We start from the raw sequence: 25,954 nt of genomic DNA, 5'->3' as shown, positions 1-25,954 counted from the left end.
TCTCCAACTCTTTTTCCCGGGCTGAATCAGGGGCCCAGCACGTCCCTGCATGTGCATATTCATTGGCCAACGTGGGGTCAAAGTGCTCTGGAAGCCAGCTGCTGTATGACTTGAGTTCAGTTAAGGTTGTGTTGCTCAAAACATTCTCATGATGGTAGTAGTAGTGAACGGTTCGGCCGATATATCATTATCGTCATTATTTTAGCCTCACGTAGCCAGGCTATATCACTGCGTGGTACTGGATAGGAGTCTGGTACTTCCACAGTATATGGACGTTTTTTTTTCCAAGGGGCTTGTTAAAGAAATTGCTCTATTAGTTAGACCAGACTAATACTGGGCCCTGATTGGTCACCTAACTCTTCGGGGTGTGGAAATTGATTCACAATTGCGCCGAGCCAGACCATAGAGTTATATATAATATAGAGGAAGGACAGCCCCACCCCCAGCTATTCATTTCAATGCAAGTTGCTCAGTGGCATTTTGAAGCACCTGGTATAAGCAAAATCCAGGTGCATTGTGGGGGAATTGTATCATCTGGATGATCCAATTTTTCTTACGTCGAAGAACGACACTTTGAAACTGGTCTCCCTATTTTGGGAATTTCATTCCGAGTGAAATGTTTTGGCAGATCGACAAGCTCACTTTTTGTCCTATTACATTATCACACCGAAGCTATAGCTCTGCTCTTTTTGAGAAATTTGAATAGGGGTTAAGTGGTTAAACAAAGTGTTGTTCAGTTTGTGTATTTTTTGTTCATTTGCTTGTTCATTGTATAATTAATGTTAAATATTCTGGAAGTTTAATATATACTGAATAAAAAAAAATGTATCTATCAAAAGTTAATTGTTTATTTTCTATTTGATTGTTTGCTTGTAAATTAAATGTTCTCAAATAGAAACTTTGATCAAATCTAAGTTTTTCTTTTTTTACTTTTTTTCTTCTATATATATATATATTTTTTTGTTGTAAAATATCGGTCAAAAAACTGGTAATCGTGGTCTAGAACTCTCTGAAATCAGGATCACCATCAAGACCCCCAAATCTGGCATTTGTCAGGCACTACGTAGGTGTGGCCTTGTTACAGTACTTTCCTTGTTATAGTACTTTCTCATTTGAATCCTTGGACTGTCTGAGAATATTTGGACAGAGAACAGAAATAACAGTCTTGCTCAAACAGCTATTGTTGACATACACCTTGAGAAGGGCAATGATGGCCTCGTAAACCATTCTCCTCCTGAAATGGCATTTGCATTTAAATGCAAATGCCATTTCAGGAGGAGCATGGTTTACAAGGCTTTACTGATAAAATATCTTGATAGGACTTTTGGCTGATAGAAGACAATGGTACTTAGTGCTGTAAAGTTTGCAGGTGTGTGAACATGTGACTTGTGAGAGTTTGAAACAGGAGCCTGCTCATGATGAATAACGTTTTAAAAAGTACATTGGGGTCGAAAGGGGTTATTAAAAAGGATTGCTAAGACATTTATAATTGTAGATTATATAAACAAAACAACAATACAAAATGGTAAATGGTGCATTTATATAGCGCTTTTATCCATGGCGCTTTACATAGATTGTGCATTACATTCACACACACATTCATAACGGTGGCGGAGGAAACCATGCAAGGCACCAACCTGCTCACCGGGAGCAATTAGGGGTTCAGAGTCTTGCTCAAGGACCCTTCAACATTAACTCAGGGTGAGCCCGGATTCGAACTGGGAACCCTTCGTGCTCTAATAACGGTTTCTCTACCCCTGAGCTATGCCGCCTGAGAAACTCATTGACAATCTAATAAATTGTAGAAAGGATTTTCAGAGGCTAGATCTCTGTTATTTACAACTGTGTGGAATAGCCTTCAGGACTTGTATAGTGTTGACAATATACAGTATTTACTGACATTTCTGAATATATTCATAGTCATTACTGGAGGTGTCTTATTGCAGGAGTCATTCGTTATCGTTAACAGACTAATTGAAATTGCTTAACCACATGAGGCATCCCAGGGGCATTCACCAAAATGGCCAATCTATAAGTTCACAACACATTGCAATGCGACACATTGTCTATTCAGCAAAGGGATTTCATATGGAGAGGAGAAGCCAAAAGCGGACCAAATATAGACCTCTGGCCTGGGGAATACACCCAGCAGTCAAAAGACATTTCACTTTATAATATGGGACAAAGTTGTAAATTGCACATAGAACATTTTACTTGAGAATGGCTTTTTTTTGTATTCTGTTGAGGATGTGAATGTATGAATGAACAGCATAAGTATTTGTTTTATGTCTATGAATTAGAGCAGAGTAGGGCTGCCTGTATCCTGCATGTAATATTCCTCTACAAAACAGCTGGTTTAGTTGTCTATTTATTAATCTTCTTTCATCATGGTAGCATTTGTCATTCACCGGTGGCATCACAGCAATAGAAAACTTGGGAGAAATGTGTGAGGAAGGGCCTGGGATTGCAGAAGATGTATAAAGATTCACCAGGAGACTCAACCATAACGTGTGAATGGATGGCTGCCAACTGACAGGTTTCAAAGTAGCTACCACAGCAACGGCGGAAGTGGGGCGTTGGGGGTTGCAAGGAGGAGGAATCTGGAGGATCATTAAAATATGTAAGAAATTCAATTGAAATTCAATTCATAAGATAATTATGGCAGTTGTTTAATCTATTTCAATCTGGTGTCCCAATTTTGGGTACAGTATGTGATTGCCAAAAATGTTACATCTTTTTCATTTGAAAACACCAGATGTGCAATCTCACAAAACATTATATGCAATGCATTGTGAGCTTGTAAATAGGCTGTTTTCACCGTTTTCCTTTTTGTTTTTTAATGCATTGCATTTCACCTCCGAGGGGTTGCAGTCAGGGGTTAACGCTATTTGTTGGTCCTTGCCTGGTATGGAAAAGTTGGGGAACACTTGCCCTAGGTTACAACCAAAGGTTACAATGAAAGGTATTATTTGCTTTAAGACCGGATAATGAAGAGAGATAGGAAAGGACATGACACACATGACCCAGGTCTCCAACTCAGCTGGAATTGAACCAGGGATGTTGTCATTAAGTGGTTGATTCAAGATATATAGTGTCACAAAGATGTACACGTTTTTTGGGGGGCGCTCCATAATACACAATAAAAACAATACAATCCTTTTTTTAGGGAAATGATTTTGAAATTACTGAGGAAAGTGTCGGTGGGAAAAACTTTTAGCTGTATAGTAGTCTCTTGTAGCCGCATTACCAGGAACTTGGTTTGTCTCCTCACCTTTCTTAGTCCACCTCCTCCCGGGTGCTTCTTGTGTTTATTTATATGAACATTACATGTTTAAAGCAGTGGTGCTGACAGATTATGCTGTTTGCAGACTCTGTCTTGAAAGATATGTGACGTGATGTTTCAATAATTTTTGGTCGGTTGGACGATTCGCTTAAGTCTGTCCAAGTTTGTCCTAAATATATATTAACTTCTGGAAGCATTATGCACCTTCATGCTCCACGGATGATAAACAATACTGATCTTGGTGACCCCATTGCCTTTCCTCTAACGCCACCCTTATAGGCTACACTTGCACATAAGACATCTCAAATTCTACAGTATTCTCCTTAGAATATATTCTTTGAACACTTGCAGTCTTCTTAACACTAGGTACATACCACTATTTAATTCCCTGACTGTTAATTGCTTGGCTACTTAACAGAATGGGGCTAGTTGTCACACTTTTTGCTTTCACTTCAATATATCTGTCTCAGTAGTATCATGTACACATTGGACTATAATGTCAGCACTCTCATGGACATTTTGCTTTCTATTTCTCATTCCTATCCACCTGTTTCCGCAAACATTTACTGGAGCATTATGTGTAGGACACTTCCGGTAAACAGCAGACATACAAGCTCACGTCGCGTCGCAGATGCAACCGTTGTGAGCGTGTAGATCACACTCGGCTGCGGCGCCGGAAGCTCCGTGCAACTTCTGCACAATGCACGATGGGATGTTGGAAAGTTGAGGATATATCTCACCTCGACTCTGAACTCTAAAGAGAAATAACAACCCCAATTATTTTCCTGGCTATATAACTTAACATAAGTTTATATATACTACGTCATACAACAAATAGCAATATCTGATCTACAAGCTCAAAATGTGATCGTGATGCAATGCGTTGTGAGCTTGTACTGTAGATTTTCAAAATAGCGATGTCAGGTTGAAAGTTGCTAAACTACATTACAGTCCCATTACTAGCACAGACAGCTTTTGCCTTTTGCATTCTATCATAATAAAATGTATTATAATATAGTCACCAATCCCTTGGGGATTTTTTGTCACAGTGCATTTGCGCTGAGATTTGTCCTCTGCATTTAACACATCCTAACTGTTAGGAGCAGTGGGCAAGTGCCGTTAATTCAGCGTCCGGGGAGCAGTTAGGAGTAATCTTGCCCAATAGTCCAGGCAAACTAGCGTTTTACGACAAAGTAATTGTAAAAGATTTTTTTTCACCACACATCATTTCTATGAGGTGTCTAGAACAACATACTAAAAGTCCTAAGAAATCCCAGTTGCGGAAATATGTTTAATTTGGCAATCCAAAATGGCTGCTAATTGGTACTATTATCAGAAAAAATTACAATATTGGAATACATTCCTGAATAAGTGGTAATTGTAACAGACTTTTTCTCTTCACAGACCTTTTCTATGAAGTCTCCAGAACAACATAGTAAAAGTCCTAATAAATCCTAGTTGCGGAAATATGTTTAATTGGCACCAATCCAAGATATCCGCCGATTGGGACTATTCTAGTCTGGGAGCCGTGGGGGTGAAAGTGGATTCGCCTGTAAAAGCGTTTTCTCAACTGATTCTTGTAGCTTGGGGTCACCTCTTAAGGATTCAAGATGATGACCAGTGATATCCATTGAGCATTTTTTATTATTAACCCCTTAATGCCTGAAACACAAGAAATCAACCCAGGAGGAAAATACCCAGAAAAAGATTTTTTTTTCTGGGTATTTAAGGAGGATCTGAGGGGTCTAACTAGGGGTTTGTCATGATGCTGAATCCATTGCAGGCATTTTTTTTGCACAAAAAACATTCCGTGGGCTAGAAATGGCCTCAGAAAACAATACACGTATGGGTGAGTATTCATGTTAGTCGGAGGCCTTAGGATTTTTTTTCTCGTGCTAATCAGTCTAAAAGTGCAAAATTTTGCACAGATGTAGCTCAGGGCATGCTCTAATGATTTAGCTAGGGCGCCCGAGTCGGCGACCTTCGGGGTCACCACAGCACCCACAAAACTCTGACTCATCACTTTTCATCACTAAAGTCGATGGGAGCCCAACTTGATTTGGCCGCTGTGGCGACCCCGAATGTCGCAGACTCGGGCGCCCTAGCTAAATCATTAGAGCATGCCCTGAGCTACATCTGTGCAAAATGTTGCACTTTTAGACTGATTAGCACGAGAAAAAAAAACCCTAAGGCCTCCGACTAACATGAATACTCACCCATACGTGTATTGTTTTCTGAGGCCATTTCTAGCCCACAGAATGTTTTTTGTGCAAAACAAATGCCTGCAATGGATTCGGCATCATGACAAACCCCTAGTTAGACCCCTCAGATCCTCCTTAAATACCCAGAAAAAAAAATATTTTTCTGGGTATTTTCCTCCTGGGTGGATTTCTTGGATTGGTGCCAATTAAACATATTTCCGCAACTAGGATTTATTAGGACTTTTAGTATGTTGTTCTGGAGACCTTATAGAAAAGGTCTGTGAAGAAAAAAATTCTTTTACAATTACTTTGTGTTTTGGGTCCAAAATGAGCTAGTTTGCCTGGACTACAAGGACACTTTGACACAGACAGGGCCAGGAGTGTTTCTCAGGCAGCCTCTCCAGGCTCCACCCATTCAGCTATAGTCTGATAAATATAAGGCAGAGGTTGGACAAAATTTAGTTTTTCAACTGAATCTGTCAGGAAATTAGGTCTACTAGCCAGGATAAAAAATCTACCATGATCTGCTCATGGCAAATACCCACAGTGGCCAAATCAAGTTGGGTTCACATCGACTTTCTATACAGGAGGAAAATACCCAGAAAAAAAATCTGCTTTAAAGAGGTGGTGCCATAGTTTTGTACTTTTTTCTGTTTTTCATGTGTCTAGGAGGTTGACAGTACTTCACCAGTAAGACTCCCTAATCGGGAGATAAGCGACCGTAGGTCGCTTATCTCCACAAATAGGGCAAAAATGTGTTTTTCCAAAATCTTCCTGATCCATGTTGATGACATGAGTGTAGACATGCTGTGTAGTGATTTTCGTGATTTTAGTGCAAAATCTGGAGGAGCAGTGTCCAAAAATGTGTTTTTAAAAATCGGCCTGAAGGTGGTGCTATATGGGACAGATTCATGTTGATGGGATGAGTGTAGACATACGGTGTAGCGATTTGTGTGATTTTAGGGCAAAAACTGTAGGAGCAGTGTCCAAAAATGTGTTTTAAAAATCGGCCTGAAGGTGGCGCTATGTGAGAAATGAGGGGTGGGGTCTCCGCGTTGCCTTGGCGGACGAATAGGTACCGGCCCCGACTCTCCCGGACGCTCCTAGCCCGAGTTACGGCATTTTATGTGAGCTGCAGTGGAGGGGGTCCTCCACTGGGGGCGCCACCACTTTTGCATCGTTCTGGAGCACCAGGAGTGGGTGGTCCCCAGGAATTCCCCGTGAGCAGCCCCGTTGGGGTGGTCATTTGGTCATTTTTGCACATTTGGTCATTTTTTACACCTGGGGGTCCCCCAGGGACCTGGGGGTCCCTGGAGCTCCGGGGGTCCTTGGAGGTTGTAGTTTGCCAGGTAAGGAGTGTGTGTGCAAGATGTGGCATGGATGGGGGCAACGGTTGTGGAGATATGAGCAGGGCAAAAGTGTGACGTGTGACTCACGGAGGGACATTTTTTTACACCTGGGGGTCCCCCAGGGACCTGGGGGTCCCTGGAGCTCTGGGGGTCCTTGGAGGTTGTAGTTTGGCAGGTAAGGAGTGTGTGTGCAAAATTTGGCATGGATGGGGGCAACGGTTGTGGAGATATGAGCAGGGCAAAAGTGTGACGTGTGACGTGTGACTGACTCACTCACTCACTGACGGACGGACGGACGGACAGCCGGTGGAGGTTTTGGTAGTAAATGCGACCTACGGTCGCAATAATACCTGATAATCATGTTTTAGAGGGGGGGGGGGGAAATCATGGCACCACCTCTTTAAGTAGGATGTGAGGGGTCTAACTAGGGGTTTGTCATGATGCTGAATCCATTGCAAGCATTTGTTTTGCACAAAAAAACATTCATTGGCCCCAGAAAACACCCACAAAAGGTGATGACTCATGACTTTTCATCACTAAACCATCATTTTCTGGGGCCATTTTTAGCCCAAGGAATGTTTTTTGTGCAAAACAAATGCTTGCAATGGATTCAGCATCATGACAAACCCCTAGTTAGACCCCTCACATCCTACTTAAAGCAGATTTTCTGGGTATTTTCCTCCTGTATAGAAAGTCGATGGGAGCCTGTGGGTATTTGCAGTGAGCAGATCAGGGTAGATTTTTTTATCCTGGCTAGTAGACCAAATTTCCTGTCAGAATCAGTTGAAAAACTAAATAATACAATTTTGTCCAACCCGAGTGTATTTTTTCCCTAGATTTACTAGACTACTATGGCCACCTACACACGTACACAGAAAATGTAAGCATATAGAACATCTGCGTATTGAAAAGAGCAAGTGCCAAGCTCAAGAGGTACTTACACAACACTTGTTCAGTGCGTTTGTGCAGGTGTTGTTTAAATTTGTGTGACCATGGCCGTGTGCAAGTAACTGGCAATGTTATGTCAGTCACTATAGCAGATCCCAGGTATTCATGTATGCAAAAAAATGCACAGATCCCTGTTAAACATGCAGCACACGTTTTTTAATAGGCTCTACAACATGGCTTCAACAATGTTACTGAAGCCCTCATGTACAGAAAAAAACAGTAGATTAATTTGCGATGAATAAATCTGCATGTTGGCTCCCATTATGTAAATAAAAGATATGCTGGCACCTTTTAACTCAGTCACTGGGCTGTATCAGAGTGCTGTCTTATCTTTTAGTGATAATGATGACAGCATTATCGAGTTTATAGCTGATACAGACCGGGAAACTTGTAATTGTCTGACATAGTCCTAAAAATCAAATCGTTTTTTTTAAGCAGTGAAAGCCGCTTCCAAGGAGTGGCTTTGTCTGTCCCGTACAGTCTGTCCCATAGGCTTCCAAGGAGTCCCGTGTCCGTGTCATGTCCCGTGCGTCCAGAATTGAGGATTGGTCAAGCTTCACATGACAATTTGGCCCTCCAGACAAAATCATTCATTCATTCAGAATTCATAAAAATATAGAACTAAAGCACATAGAAAGTATAGATCTAGATAGAACACAGATTTCACAGCTCTAGAACACATAGAATAAAAATTCACCGCTCACTTCGAACCGAGGTTTGATTTTTTATTGTAAAAACACAAGACCAATCCTGACCAAACAAGGAGGAGAGACAGACTCACTGCTAAGGCCCCAGTGTATAGAAGAGAAATCACGCCCATACAGGTGTCAAAGAATTCCTAATAATGAGAAAGGAACTTAGGTAAGAAAGTAGGGAAGCGTTGGATGTCTGGCATGCAACATTGATGCTCATAGGTGGCAAACTATGAACGGAAGTTCAGTGAATAAAAGAAGAAATATCACATGTTGTACATTGTGTGTACACTGTATAATCTTATTTTGGCATCTAAACAATGCAATATGTACGGTACAGTACATCGTTTCTGGCTGGGCAATATCGCAAGATTTGGTTATCATGTTAGTGAATGACAGTCTCGCAATACTTTGACACGTTCAGAAACATACTTAGTGCTCTTTAGATACCTCAATAAAAGTATAGTTTACACATCAAATAGCCTCGGGAACCCAGGCGTTTACACACCGAAAAGCAACACAGCAGAAAACAATGTGTGAAATGTCTTCTTTTATTTTCCTGAGCAGAGTACGTATTTTACAAAGGTCAAAGTAATTCAGAAATAATTTTTGTTCATAAACTGGTCCTCCTGGCTCTCATTACTCCAGTGTATACCACCAAACTCTCCAATAGCACCCCGCTGCAGTTTACCACCCAGTGCTGCAAAGCTGGAATTGCTGGATAGCGAAGATTACTTAGAAGACCTTACCTTCTTTTTAACTACCTTGAAATTACCTTCCTTGATGATTATTAAAAGGTAATAATAATAATGGCAATAATAATAATAATTAGTGGGTGGAATAAAAAACATCATTTGCCCCCCTGGGAGAAATGCAATTTGTAAAATTACAGCTGCCTAAAACTGCGACAAAATGATTAAAAAAATACAGCATTTGATGAGACACACAAATGAATGTAGTTCAACTACATGGTTTAATGCTCCACAAGGGAAAGTCCCGATCTGGCGAAGCCCGAACTGGCGAACAGGGGAAATGTCCCCTACCGTAGCGATCTGGCGAAAAAACAGTCATCGTTTTATTGTCTTAAACATGGCTCTGTTTTAAGGCATTTTTCGTAGTTATTGAGTGCTTGCGCATTGGTCTCGCCTGTTGCCCGTGGCGTTATTGTAAATGACGCCGCAGCTCCAGGTGGAGCCGCTCGGTTGTCCACGACACTGCAAGCGGCGCGAAGGCCAGCGGACCTTGGTCCTGCTCTTCGCCCCCGAGCGCCGCAGGCGCGAGTGGCCGCGAAGAGCGGGCCAGGGCCGCGCGGCCGGCGGAGCGCCGCGCGAGTTACGAAGCCGTGGTGAATGCAATCGTTATATTTATGCCCAGGCCGTAAGGCCTGGGCAAGCGCACGATAAACGCCCTGTCCAGAAGGATTAAACGAAAAAGACGAAAAATATGCAGAAGGTTTTTTTTTTCCTTTTTTTTTTCGCCAGATCGCTACGGTAGGGGACATTTCCCCTGTTCGCCAGTTCGGGCTTCGCCAAAAAGGTACGTGCCCCTCCACAACACAGGCAATAGACTGTATTACCATAACTCAGGCCTGATCGGTCCAAACTTGACCCACAACCATTAGCCTGGCTCCAGCCAATAGACCCGCCCACTCTCTGAGTGAACTGCATCTCTTGGTCTGGATGTGTCATATGACGTGTCTCTTGCTACCGAAAGCTTCTCAAACCGACCGAAACCGTCCAATGAAATCAACGCAATGCGGAGGAGGGGCGCGTCTAACTTTTGAAAATCAACAGAAACAGTGGAGGGAGGGGTGGCTGCGTGGCTCACCAGAGTTCTTAATTGCTCCCTTTGAACTTCAAAAGGGCTCCGAACTGCAGTCATTGATTGAGCCATACAAGTGTCGAATAGCTCGTTAGTGATTCTCTCTAATCAATGAAACATCAAAGACAATGACCTGTTTGGTGCATGTCATTGAGGGGAGGGGGAGGAGGGAATGTTTTGTGTGCAAAAGTCAAACACAACCCCTCCCACCAGATCTCTTGTGATTGGGAATTTTAAATTTTAAATCCCCTCCCCTTTTCAATCAAATAGAATGGCCACAAGTTCAGACTCAAGCCCCAGCGTAGAGTCTGAAATCAGGCTACACAACCATACCCAAATATCATCACATCTGGCCAGGTTGAGTCAAGCGGACCCAGACCCAAGCAGACTACTCTGTTCTTCCATCCCATATACACTACTACTACAACAATGATTACTTTTCACAGTGTTAACTGCATAGGTTAATGAGGGAAGTTCAGCAGACAGTCGGGCCACCGTGACATCGTGCAAAGACACCTGACTTAATATTTTGAGGGCAAAAATAAGAATTCATTCTTTAAAAAAATATATATATATAGCCTAATATTAATTTTGAATTATTACATTATTAAAAATATCTTGGAGTGGGGGTCACCTGCCATTGACTCACTATATGCAAAAAGGACTGCACAACCCTCTAACCCCCACAAAAAAAAGCAAAACAGCAAAACGGCAAAACTGCAAAAATGACTATAATAATACAGACCTGTTGATGTTATAAAAGCACACATTGTTCTCACCCTTTTCGTAAATGGGGAACATGCCAGTAACCCTTAAGATCCAATTTACAGAAATAATTGTCTGCCCCCAACTGATCGATACTATCCTCCATCCTCTAGATGGGGAGGAGGAGTCAGGTTTTGTCACAGCATTAACTTTCCAAAAGCCAGTGCAAGGCCTATGTGTGGAGTCGGGTTTACCAAGAGACAGGGAGAGGAAGCCCAACTATAGTAAGAGGGTACAGCAATACCATAGTTCAACATACAGACTAGTATACTGTATGACACCCCAGACCTCTGGTATTTTCAGTTTTTATCTGGTGGAAACCAGATCTTTAAAGAGATGAGTTTGTGGCGAGACTTTCAGGCGACCTATTTGCCGATTGGCTGTCCATGTCACATGGTAACCGAGCTAGTTTCATGATTGGGAGCGGCCCTCCAGACGATGGGTGGACAGTACTGCATTAGGGCCAATAGCAGGGGACTTTACCTCTCCTCCAGACTATGGAATCCTGGACTGGTGTAATGAAATATTTTGTCCAGCAGGAAGCACCATTCCTTCACACTTCACAGGCCAGGCCCTGTGGTCACACATTTCTGGACACCAATGCCTGTGTAACATCCATGCATTCATACAACTGCAAGTCTGCCGCTGCGTGCTTGATTTGGCTGTACACGCTGACTTGTTCATCAGGAAACATGCTCCCTCGTCGATTGGATTTTACAAAACAGACCCGCGTCGTCACATTGAATCCTGTTTAAGAAGAGCTTAAAACACAACTTTCTAATGTTACATTGATGACGTGAGGAACGCTAAACTCGTCTTGGTTACATAGTAGGCTATGCGAAAATAACAAAGCTCAGAGTCGCAAATTCAATGATCGCTGCATCAGCACACACAAAACACGGGCGTGAGAGAAGTAAATGAATGAAATGGACATCACGTTTAGCCGATTCAACGATTCCAAAAGTCATACGATTGGAAGTTATTGCTACATGCGGCTACATGCGTCTCGCTGTTGCTGCTGTTTTGTCAGGCAACAGCCAGGGTCCAGGGAGTGCACAGAATTTTAGAGAGGCATGGGCTGACATTTCTAAAAGGGCCTTTTCATACGGATAAAAGTTAAGGGCTCAAGCCCCTTTTGCTGTATGTGCGCACGTGCCTGGCGACCAGCGCATCACATTACAGACTTATCATTTCAATCCGTTTCTTTGCAAAAACACATTTCTTTTAGAAAACATTTGTATTCTTGTTTCTCCCAGTGTTATGGTTTTTAATGTGTAAATATAGCACTTTATTATGGGGAAAAACGTGTGTAGGCCTATTTTCCTTTTTTAAATCGCTAAAATAGCGCATTTTTGAACACATTTCCTTAACGGTTAACGGTTAATTAACTGATAAGGCCTGACGGTTATCGGTTAAGAAAAAATCACACCAGTGTGAACTGAGCGGTGGTTTACCCACCAACCCCCCCCTTCCCCCCTGTGTGTGTGTGTGTGTGTGTGCCTGGTCTGGCCTGGCCTGAAAACAGCGCCCCTCCCTTAACATGTGTGGTCAGAAAAGGTACTACACCACAGGCTTGAGGCTACATACGGACGCACCCACCCACATACACACATACGGACGCACCCACCCACATACACACCCACTCTACACACAAGGCCACATATAGGAGCGGCATGACCACCGCTCAAAAATCTCCATTTGGCCATCCCTAGACATATAGCCTACAGTAAGTTAGAATATTATGAAATATACATGAGAAAGAACACCAACACTAACTTCAACACACCAATCCACCAGATTTTAAATTGACTGTGTGTCGATTCTTGTTTTCCTGGGTTAACCCAATAAAAGCACTCAGTAATGAGTCTAACATCCCCCACATCAAAATACTGTTCTATTGGGTTAGTACAAGTAGGAGTGTCTGAGAACAGACATGGATCATTTTGCATTCTTTATTCTTTATTCATACGGATCCCCATTAGCTGCCACCAAAGTAGCAGCTACTCTTCCTGGGGTCCACAAAAAACATAACAATACATAATACAGTACATAACACAACACAATACAATAAAACATGTAGTCTTACAACAACAAAAAAGATTCAAGACAATAAAACCAACTACAGGTCAATTAATTTAAACTAAAATGAGGATAATTAGTCAAATGTCTTTTAAGGAGTCTCTTAAAACTAGCCTTACTGGGTGCTTCAGTGATCATATTTGGTAACGTGTTCCATATATTAATTGCCCTATACATTACAGATCTGCATACTGCATTTGTTCTGGGTTTTTCTTTAACCATGTCACCCCTAGTAGCCTGCCTGGTAGCATGATTATGACGATCTCTCACATATTGTATTCGTGAGTAGGCCTACAGACAAACTGGTTGCTTACTATGACAAATATTCCAAAAGAAACTCACTAAATTACATGCCAACCTCTCCTCTACTCTGAGCCATGAGAGACTGGCATGCAATCTCTCAGTACTTTGCCTCACACCCAATGGACAGTGCAGTGCACCCTTGCAGCTTTTTATACCATATTGTTGAGCAGTAATCGAGGTGAGACAGTACTAGTGCCTGTGTCACTAGCACTCTAGAAGATGGGGTCAAAAACGAGGAACACCATTTAATGCATGCTATTCCTCTACCCATTTTTTTGACAATATTTTCGATTTGCATAATGTGAAGGCGAATTGAAGCAGATGGTGTTGAAACATCAGGAGACTGAGAGCAGGAGGAAACAAGATTAGGAGACACAACTGAAGAGGATCCAAAGGGTGAGGAGGAGGTTGTTCAGAGAGTGTACAGTATATCTGGTCGAGCTCAGGAACTCAAGGTAGAACAGGATAGGGAGAGACAGACTACAGCGGAATGGGAGCAAGCAGAGCTGCAGAGGTAGAGCATCTGTTTACCTTTATTTCACTCCAGATGTCTTAGCACTGCTAGAGTTTCTGAGTTTTTCAGCCAGGGTGTTGCAAACAAAGCTTTCCTCAGACATTACCTCTTCAAATTGGATATTACTGTACAGCCTCATCACATGCACATATACATGTCAGTTTGTCAAAGTTACTTGACTTTCTTTTATTAAGCATTCCAAGGTAATTTTTGGAAACCCAACAGATTACATTACAAGGACCAATAACTAGGCTTGAATATTTATTTATTTTTTCTTTCTGGGAGATGCTATGTTTTGCCATTTCCCCAGCCTCATAGGAGTTTGTGCCTCATCCACTGATCCTGCACCACAGACAATGGACCACAGACAGTACAGTATGTGCAAAAAACAAGCTAATTGGGAAATCCCATACTTTCTTGGACAACATCTGTAGCTGCAAACAAGAGCCACCGTAATACGGTAGTACGAGGGTATTGGGGGGCTTTCAAGTACAATGGGGCCAAACGCATCACATTTTAAATGTGGCCAGCAAAGGTTTTACCCAAAATGTTTGGCCGCATATTGTGAGCTACAGTATATCTTAATTACTGATGTGCTACATTTTTAAGGCAATACAATTTGCACAATAGAATCATCAATGAAAGTGACAAGAGGTCATCCTGGAGGAAATACCCCTGCCTAATTCTCCTCACCTAAGACTGAGACAGAACCAGGTCATACAAGTCTTTCGGGCACTGGCTTTCTTGTTGCTCTTTCACCAACTCTGAATGAGAAACAGAAATTTCACTTAGCAGTTGGCACCAACAGTGCAAAGTGTTTCTGACACCCCATTACTATCAGCCAGAGCAGCAGCAGACAGCTGTCCCCTAGCTGTTCTGAAGAGCTCCAGCCGCTCTGGTTTGGCGAGTTCAAGGAGTTTACATTGACACATGCAGATACTTTTAAATTGTCCAATCTTACATCATCCGCCCACACAGGGAACCTGCCAAGTCATTTCCCCAAATGATGTCAACTCCTTTGACTGACAGTTCCGAATGAACACCGACCTCCACATCTCCCTGTAGAAAATCACAGGACAGATTCAGAAACATTTTATGTACAGACATAGAGTATGCAGGCCCATCCCTGGAACACAGCCCCCAATGTATTTGAAACCGAAGAAAAATCTCACAAATGGTATGCAAAGCTCCTGAATACTGCAAAAGGTTGACCGAACTTTCTTTTCACTCCCAATTAGCTTGTCAAAACCGTCAGACATGAGCATATTACCTAAGTCAATCTCAGAAATGTCTATTGGCTTAACATGCATTTGAAATAGAGCCTGCATCACCAACAATGCGATTATGTATACTCTAAAAACTGCTGGGTCAAAAACAACTCAACTTGGGTTATTTTTGATCCAACTCACGGGTCAAATAGGGACCGATGCCCAGTTTGGTTATTTTAACACAAGAAATTTGGTTATGAATGTTGACCCATAATTTGGGTCAAATAAATAACCAAATTATTTGTTTAAAATTACCCAAGATGTGGGTTAAATGAATAGAACCTACATATGCATGGTCTGGAGAATGACAAAGCCAATATTATCTGACATTAACATAATATCAGAAATGTTTCAGGGTTTCTTCTCAGATGATTTGTTCAAAGTTTAGTAATATCAACATAAAAGTGCATAATTAGATATATATGCAACAATGTTGAAAATACTATAATCAGGATAGTTTAGAGAAGATAAACTAAATAATCTCACAATTACCATGAGTTCTTCTCTTTCAGACCAGCTGGGGGAGGGAGCTCAACCCTAAGCTAGCAGCCAAGCACTTACGGTTAGGGTTTAGGCTCAAATACTGACAAATCAAATTCAGACATATGACAGTCAGCTTGCTGAGACAGACACATGGATATGACATATTTAGCATTTTTAGCTCCCAACAGCTTAGAAAATGTCTCTTGAAACCTAGACAAATGCATTTCCCAGCATGCTTTGCAAACAGGTTTATGGAGCCTGTCCCCTGATTGGCCCAAAGCTAGACCACTGACCCAAGTATATGGGTTACCACTAACCCCAAAACAGGTCACCCCCAGATAAATATTACCTAACTCGAACAACCCTGGAATTGGGTCAAAATAATATCCCAATAACTCAAGGAAGGGTTGTGGCTCTGAGAAATGACCCCGAAATTTGACCTAACACAAATGACCCATGATTTGGGTCAAGAAATGACCCATGAGTTTTGGTGTAGCCAAACTAGCAGCCAAACTTCACCTAGTAGATTTTATGATAAAAATAAAGAGAAGAGAAAGCTGTTTCAGGTCACCAAAGATCACAAGTCGAGGGGACGGGGTCTCAAAATGTTAAAAAATATTGTTCTGTTTATTTTGTGACATAGTGCTTTGGGTTATTTAACCCTGTAACATGTTCAAATATATATTAAATATTTCTCCTTTTTATTCATCATTATTGTTATTGTTGGAACAAGATCAAAACTATTATTCTTTATTTATTCCTCCACCCTGTTTTTTGGATCTAGTGTAACTCAGACACTTTCACTACAGTGCTGCTTATTATCTGCATATTATCTGAATAATGAAATCACACAATGCATTCCAAAGTTGCATGACTACAGGGGGAGCCATAGCCTAGAGAGAGATATAGCTGTGCAGGTCGAGGTCATCTGTAGAGGATTCCCTGCCCAGTCAAGTGTGGAGAATGTTCACACTCACAGCCATGTTGAATGACAGGGAGGCAGAGCAAAGACAGCACCTCACAGTACGGGGGAGGCAGCAGAAAGAGACTTGGTGGTTATGAAGCAGGAGAGGGGAGTTTAGCTGGAAGACAGGAGGAGGGCATGGGACCCACCACCGTGGGAGGATGTTACAGTTCATGGTCGAAAACACCATTTCGGTTTTTATCCGTCTGTGTGCTGGCATTATGCTCCAAAACAAATACATATGGAAATCCCAGACATCTTAGCAAAATGTTATTGTTAGGCAGTTGTTGACGTCATCAGCGGAAATCGTCATTGTGATGCAATGGTTTCTATTTTGTGTGTGTGATGTCAGAAGAATGGTAAATGTTGTGTGTGTGTCAGACCAGGGAGAGTTGTGGGAGGCCAGAGAGGAAGGGAGGGGAGGGATGGTGAAGGAGAGAGGGATACAGGGATGGAGGGAGGGAGCATCAGAGAGAGGGAGGGAGGTTGCGTGTGATGCAGATGCAGACCTGAGCTTGATCAGCGAGAGAGAGAAAGAGAGAGACAGTTAGTATCCTACCCACTTTACACTAATTTTTGAGCGGTGCCTCAGTGCTCCAATGCTTGACCGAGTGTGTAGGTACAGTATGTCCCTGTCTGTTTGCAGCTTTCGTGGGTATATCCCTGTGTCTGTTTGCAGCATGGCCTGCAATACCGCTGGGTGCTACACACCCTGAGAGAAGGAGAGCGATTTTAATTTAGTACAAAAAGCTTATCATGAGTCTTATACTCATCATTTAGCTAATATTCTTTGCTCATCCACAGACAGATGACATTGTAGAAGCCCAGCATCTCCACTGTGCAACATCCGACTCAAATGACAGAAAAAGCCTGTGGGTTAGGTCTGGGTTGGGGCTGACAGTTTATGCCAATTGCTCAGGTTGGATAGGGCTCAGGCTCAGCGAAAATCAATCAATCAATGAAATGCTAATACAAGTGCAAGCATGAACTGTTAATATAGGGATTAGAGGTAGGTAATAGTAAGGTTTATGAACTATTTAGCAAGACTGGAGTGAAGTGGGCATGTTTGGTTAAAAATAAACTCACTTGCTTGAAGAACCGGTGTTTTGGCATGAGAAGCTGATTAAGGCATTATGTGAAGATCAGAATGATCACTCTCAAAACTGCCTAAAAACAGTAACACCAACTATTTCTCTCTCTCTCATCCTGTTGTGCTATGCGATTTGGGACGCCGGCTCAGTGTTATATGTGGTGATTGGACTGGGGTCAACTCACTAACTCGGTTTAGATTTTCATTTTCAGGACCCTTGGAAAACTCTGCTCGTAACTACAAGGACTATGTGGGCTGTTACCCAACACTTGTCACCTGTCACAGTTAGGATTTGTGATCCAATGAGAAAATACAGTAGTGCCACCGGCCCAGCAAACAGGTGCTGTACATTGAAGTGGAGTGAAAGTCTTCCATATTACACACCAAGCTCTCAGAGCTGTGATTATGGAGGCACTGAATATGAGCAAAGGAACCAGACAGTGGCTCCTGGGGCACATGGCAGCAGCTCAACCTTGGGCCCTTCTACAAATGCTGCCTATGAGGAACCCACAGCAATAACTCACCAGGCTTTGGCTGGGCCCGATATAGGATGTTACAAGCATTGTCTGGTAATCATTATACCAATACCAGGAGACGGTAGTAGGACTGCAGGAGAACTCCCCCATGTTCTGGTGGAAGGCGCACCTGTGGCGAGACTATTGTCTGTCTGATTGATACATACAGGTATGGCATAAGTGTCTAAGCTCATAATGCTTTGTGAACTTTTAGATCAGCTATTTTCACCCTTTGGAGTAGTCTCTCAAGAACAGACAGAGGAAGAGGAACTTTTCTTTGACGATGGCAAACCAGACCGCTTTGGAGTGACACGTGCAACTAAATAAAAGTCAAGGAAGCCTGCCTGGTGGGAGAAACCTGTCTGACCACTTCATTAGTGTAGCCGTCGAATTAACCTACAGTACTGGAAATGTCAGTAGTGTTGTAAGTCTTATAATACTTTCTACAGCTTATGTCGAATAAAGAAAGTGCGCCTAAGCCTCGATGTGAGCCATGGGCTGGAGCTTATCTCCTGTTTCTGTGGGGTGAGGCAGCTTGATGTACAAGTAGCCTACACCCCCTGGACATGATGCTTATTGTATGTCGCAGGACCCTGAATCCAACCCTTGGATGCTGAGTAGCAAGCAGGGATCTGTCCTGTGTTTTCATACTGTGGTGCTGCTATGACAACTGACAGTTTCCCTCCCGGGATCAATAACGGTCTATATTAATTAAATAATAGAACTCCAATGTCCCAAAACCAAACAAAAAAAGCAAAAAGACAGTCACAGAGCATCACTGTTGCTTTGTCAGCATACAGTATAGGCCTATAGTTTTATCTGGATCAAGTTTATGAAGTAACAGTGATTGCTTTTTCAATATCCTTTTCGTGGAGACCCCAGTGAAAAGGATAGGCAATGTGCATGCTTGGGGACAGAGATCGAAAAAGCAATCAGTGTTACTTCACAAAGTTGTTCCAAGGAAGTGCATGCTGCGCAACCCGACAATGAATTATGCTGACTAGAGCAGCTGTATGGCTCTGTGATTTATTTTGAAAGGCTTTTAGACAACAATGGATTTGACGGCTCGGTATATGAGCGCTGGTTCCCAATATAGGGTCCGGGGACCCTCAGAGGTCCTTGTGGGGGCTCCAGGGGGTCCTCGGCTAAACGATAGAGGAGCTAAAATGATTAGTTAGGAGCCATTTGTACATAATTATTCAGAGTGACTCTCAGAAATGAATTTACAGTCCTTAAAATTAAAATGGTTGAGGTCTTTTTGTAGGCCATGTGGGCAATTATCAGTCCTGTGGTTTACGAGAGTACCTCCACGCACGCACGCACGCACGCACACACACACACACACACACACACACACACACCACACACACACACACACACACACACACACACACACACACACACACACACACACACACACACACACACACACACACACACACACACACACACACACACACACACACACACACACACACACACAGAGCTACTTCTATTATTATAAATGATGCTTACTCAGTAGGCTACTAAACAATGCATTATTTGATAACTCTGTGAAATAGATGAAAGGTCTGATATTTTAAAAACACAACAAAGGCATAATGTTTAAACTGTCCTGTTGCGCATTAACAGCCAGAAACCAGTAGTCAGAAGCCAGAAGTTTGAAATTGGGGCCTTACACTTTAACAATTAGGCCTACCACGTTCCATCAATGCATCTGCTGTGTCTACATACAGTAAGTGTGATAAAGTTTAAGTCTAAAGTTTCATAACATTCATTACTGACAATTATGTTCTGACCTTCCAGACATGGCTAGCGTTCAATGAAAACCTAATCCTGCGGTATACAGTGCCTAAATATAAACACCCATGACGTACTACTCTGTACACATACATTTACATGGTGGAATTTAGCTGAGATGAGATGCTCTGTTAAAGGGGTCAAGAAGGACATATAGAGTCTGCACACTGGTTACGCTCCATAAGTTTATTGCTGATCAACATTTCGATCATTGCCAGCCAAATTTAAATATGAATGTGCGCTTATAACGCCAGGAAATAGCTATATTTAATCATCATAATCACATCAATTTACCAAGCCACATACCATACCACAAAATGACCACTAGAGCGAGGCCATAGACCATAGACTGTGGAAGCCCCCATGTTAACCCATGTTAAAACCAAGGTTCACAACATTCAAGGATGGGACGAGATGACGTCGATCCCCATTGACATGAATGGGAGACCCGCGGGCCGCCATCTGAGCTCAATACTGTTCAATTCGTGCTTGATCGTCTAAAACCACCATCGGTATGGGCACCGGAACGTATACAGATGCCACACATAAAGTTTCCGAATCAAAATCCGACCTAGTGAAGCTGCGTGAGGGTCGGATGGTTTGCATTGAGCCTAGCGCCTAGCGGCTAGCAGAGGCCTACGTAAACAGGAAGCTATGGCTTAAAGGTGACGTCATAATCGTATCCTTTTTTTTCACGGTTTACGTCTCTATACTAGCCGAAGGTAAGCTAACCGTTCCGCTCCGTCTATTAACCCAAATTAAAAGCTTAAACAATGCTTTTATATAAAAGTCGATAAAAGTCGCTTGGCAGGGAACTCCATAATGAGATAGTCGATCTAAAAGTCGACCGGCCCTGACTGAGTTAATAGATCTTCATCAGGACAATTCCCTGATGAAGATCTATTAAGATCGAAATATTGACCAGCAATAAACTTATGGAGCGTAACCAGTGTGCAGACTCTATATGTCCTTCTTGATGATTCTGCTTGTCTAGCACCTGGGCCATGGACGTGTGTGCACTACTTTCTTCATCTGTTACAGGGGTTCCCAAACCTTTCCATGCCAAGGACCCCTAAATAGCCACAGCCTCTGGCTGAGGGATCCCATTGCAAAATGTATCTTTTAAAGAAATGAAAAAAGCAGATGGCACATGCAGTATATTGCGATAGTAAATGCTGTTGCCAGAATGCTCGCTGGACAAGAAGGGCAGTCAACACTGGATTTAAAAAGCCATTAAATGATGATGCACAGGACAAATATGCACGCGGGCCAACTCTATTTATCTCATCCATTTGCACTGTAAGGGGAGCAGGTGGGACTTCGTTTTTGGCCTTGTTGTTAAACATGAGCACTTGATTGAACTTCTTCAGTTGGCTTTTAAAAGGATTTACATGGTTAATGCATCCTTAATGCATTAAGGCATTAAGGATAATTTAATAATAGAACCTTGACCTTCATTTGCCCTTATTCCCTGAACTTGTTCCAGACATTTTACAACGTACTGTACAATTCAGGCAACTTAGCAGACGCTCTTACTTAACCAGAGCGACATACGATAAGGTAAACACATACTGTACATCAATGCAGAGAGACATAGTGCTCCACTAAACTAGGATCACAGGTAATCCTAGAAGCAAGCATCAATATCTAAATACAAACTGTATACAGGATAGGAAGTAAACAATGAACCAAGCATATACATATCATGCTAATTGTCTCCACCAGCCGAAGGCATGGGGGAGAGTATGTTTTCGCCTCGGTCCGTCCGTGCGTCCGTCTGTTACCAGTTAGTGAGTCAGTTCTGACTGCATTGGGGAGTTTGTTCAACAGTTTGGGAGCTAGATCCTGCATGGGGCAGGACTTACCTGGGAAGAAGAGAAGCTCTGTTTTGTCTGGGTTCAGCTTGAGGTGGCGAGAATATCAGCCAGACATTCCACCCCCCCCCCCTCTATCATCCATTCCCCTCTGCACATGCAACAGAGAGAGAGAACAGACATGACTTGAGTCCAAGACATTTAGGTCTTCTCAAACGTTTTAATTTAGAAGACCCCAGTTTGATATGATTTGTACCTGTATCCCAATCTACATTGTAAAATCATCAGTGTTGATTTAATTCTGAGACTTTAAAAATGGAACCAAACGGACCCTCTGAGGTACAGTATAGACCCGAAACTCTTCAACGACCCATGGAGTCACTGAACATTGAGAACCACTGAGTCTCCCTCCCTTCCAAATTACCCCACTTGTCTTGTCCATTGAGCATTCTGGCTACAGCATTTAAAAGCACGTATCAGCCTTTCAAAGTTACTAAAAGACAAGAAGGACTTAACCTTACATAAAAGCTGTAATTGGAAAAAGGAACACGATTTTATAACTAATTTTTCTGCTTATCAAAGTTTTAATCTCTGGGCTTCACATAGGGAGTCAGGGGGCCCAAGTCAAGGTGAGGCAAATTGCCTGCAGTACTCAAGTACAGCAAAGATCATGAACTTGATTTTTCTTTCATTAAAATGTAAGAGAATGTGGGGTGCAGATGGCCTAGCTAGTGGTTAAGACATATACCACATAATAATGGCTCAAGTTTTTTCATGATGGAGCCTAAAAGGGGGGAGGTAGAGAGAGAAGAGAATAGGCCCCAAAATTGATTGATTGATTGATTGATTGACAGATTGATCACATGGTAGGGACACAGAGGCCGATGTAGAGCCACCACAGCTAACTGAGGAGCTTCTTCAGACACATACGACCTAAACCACTCTAATAGCGTTGCAGCGTCGCAGCGTAAGTGTTTTCCTGGTGTCACTTAATATTCCCCATTCATTTTCGCCATAGACTTTTACAAAACTATTTATAACAATTATGTTAAGCCTAGAACCAAGCCATCCAGGATGACAGTGAATCATGACCATACAACCTTTGATCCTATGTGAAAACATATTTTAATATTACATTATTTGATATACTACATTTAATAACTACCCTTTGTTTAGCGATATTCAAAATGTTCTTTTCATAGAAACAAAGGTTGTATGGTCATGATTCACTGCCATCCTGGATGGCTTGGTTCGAGGCTTAACATAATTGTTATAAATATTTTTGTAAAAGTCTATGGCGAAAATGAATGGGGAATATTAAGTGACACCAGGAATCCACTTCCGCTGCGATGCTCTATAGCCTGGTTCCAGACCCTGAATCACTAGCCACGCCCCTTAATTTTTTTTTTTTTCAGGGAGTCTGGCAGTGCTCTCATTGAAGAGGTTTTCCTCGTTTGGAAATCTGTACGGCGAACCAGCGTCGCTTCAACTCAATGACGTTGGGGCTTGTGAGCAGCGAGGGTGGGGTTTTCCCAGAACTCATGTGCGATTCCAAGTAACCCAGCATCACCGCCGGCTGGACCGCACCGCACATTCCCAAACATAAACATCGCGTTGCCCGCCGCGGTAACATGCGATCGTGTCGATCTCACTCTGAATTTAAACATCAGTAGCAGATATGTGTTGTTGTGTTTGATTACTAGTTCAAAGCGCTCCTATTCTGCCTGTTTCTTTGGTTAGCTAGTGGCAAGCAACAGGCTAGCCACTAATAGCCAGCCAGGCAGCCACATAACACCAATAAAGTCATCTGCTTTGCTACTGTTGTGATTGGTCAGGCGGTGAACCAATCGCAGAAGACTGCCGCTTTGGCAACGCCCATCCCAGAAACTGCTGTGGATGAAAGCACGTTCAGACTGAATAATGGAGTGAAACGAAATGTCAATTCAGACTGAGTGTCAGGCTACCACTCTAAGGCAATACGCTCCATGTCTATGCCAAAAAGTGCTTGAGGCGTGAGATAATGATGCTATGTGTCAAAGGCTTCTGTGAGATATAAAAGCATAAGAAATGCTGACTCCCCCGTGTCAGTTGTTATTAAAAGATCATTAAAAACTCTGATTAAAGTTCTGATTAAAGTGCTGAATAAATGCTGTGAATTGTTTTAAAACTGGACTGAAAATTCAAGGCGGCCATTTGCATCACAAAAAGAAAAAACTGCAATTGTGCAAGTAAATTACAGAAACGACTGTGGTGTCCAGGTTGGACTTTAGAAGCTGTACCACTGCTTTTTTTAAATGGGTCGATACAACGCCAGAAGCAAGGGTACAGTATATTAGATGAATGATGGGGCCGATGGTGTCCCAAAACTCCTTAAAAAACGAGTGTAATAATGTTCAGACATCAGCTCCTGACGCTGGACATCTTTAGCTGTCCAGTGATTTGAAAATATCTACATCTGTAATAACACCAAGGTTAAATTCTGACTGTGTTTCATAGAGGGTGAAACCAAAAAGGCGAGAGGAGGTTGGTGAAACATAATGGATCTCCTACCTCTGAAACATTAGCACAAAACCAGTAAAAGTTTAGGATATTATGACAATGAACAAAAAATGTCAGGCTTTACTTTACAGTCATTTTTAGCATGCATGTACTGTACTGTACAGATGCTTCCACTGCATATTCACAAATTAAGAATGTTAGGCCTTCAAAATGCATACATATTTTTACCTTTATAGCACCACAATGTGGCCATATATCATGAGGTCTGTCTTTTGGAGCCCCAAAAGTGACATGGTGCAGATTCTTCTTGTTGTTGTGGGAACAAGATATATCACATTGACTGCAATCTGCATGATCTGATGTTTAAATTCTCAAGGAGCAATCTTGTGCAAACTGAGAGAAAATTACTTTGCCAAAAGCACATACCTAATTTACAATGATTGAAGTGGTTAGAGCAAAACAGAATAACAAACAATGTTCTTAAGGGATGGTGCAGAGGGACACGGTGGAGGGGTCTCTCTCTCTCTCTGTCTCTCTCTCTCTCGTAGAATTTTGAGGAAACTCAGACACAATTTGGTAAAAGGTACCTTAGCATAGCAGGCACATGCACACATAGACATCAAAGGGGACTTGAGCCCCTGCCCTTTTATCCGTCTGTAAAAAGTGCCCTCTACAGACCATGAATACAGTTTTTACTATGGTGAAAGAAATGCAAATGCCCTCCTTTCCATCATTCCATGCCATACCTGAAGCAAGCATTCAAGAGAACTGCCTTGTCCAAACTCTCTGAACTTGAATGCAGCATTTTATGTTGAACGGATTGCCCTCTCTGTGTAGGAATCCATGCCGTACACAAGTGTTTTATCAAGCACCGAAAATTAAGGTCTGCTATTTTCCCTTTAGAAGTTTCAGCCCCTGCCTCTTTAATATTCTCTGTACGTCCCTGTCAGTCAGTCGCAAACTGGCAGGAGAAGGGTCTAGTAGGCCTACATACTGTAACAGGACACATGCCTACATAGAACATAGGCTACTTGTAATTCAGTTATTCTCAAACCTTTTCTTTTCAAGGAGGACCCTCAGTTTGATGGCCACAGAGCCCCTTTTGATACCCTTTTCCATCATTATTGTTGATTTAAGGGAAGAGGTTTTCATAAGTTAAGTTGTAGGCCAGCAGCTAGGAACAGCTGAGCCAAGCTGCTGGGAATAGCCTTGATGAGACAAAGGGGCATGGTTCAACCGCCAACCAATAGGACAGAATGGGCTGTGCTGCCACTGGGCGGGGTCTACATCAAGAGCCTCTGGTCTGCAGTGACACCACGCAAAGCATTGTGGGAAGTGTATTCTTATTTGGATAAGGTTCTGATAAGGTTTTGATAAGTTATATCACTTAACTGTCTGAACGCACAGTTAGGGTGACCAGATGTCCCCCTTTGCGAGGGACAGTCCCACATTTCCATGACTTTTCAGGCGTCCCCCAAATTGAGACTCTGTCCCACATTGTGACTGGCAGGTGTTGAATATATTTGCGCTGATTGTTGCTGAAGCTCTTAACGTGAGCTCACAGCA

The 25,954-nt window shown here is 42.4% G+C and overlaps 1 protein-coding gene across 1 annotated transcript in view; it reads left to right on the top strand.

Moving 5' to 3' along the window:
* Positions 1–25,954, top strand: part of LOC308300086 (putative flavin-containing monoamine oxidase A) — a 599,107-nt gene that overhangs the window by 480,296 nt on the left and 92,857 nt on the right. The gene's annotated exons all lie outside the window — the stretch shown is intronic.

The sequence above is a fragment of the Nannobrachium achirus genome, assembly GCF_963921795.1.
Source record: "Nannobrachium achirus genome assembly, chromosome: 15".
NCBI lineage: Eukaryota > Metazoa > Chordata > Actinopteri > Myctophiformes > Myctophidae > Nannobrachium > Nannobrachium achirus.
This window is presented reverse-complemented; position numbering and strand designations above follow the sequence as displayed.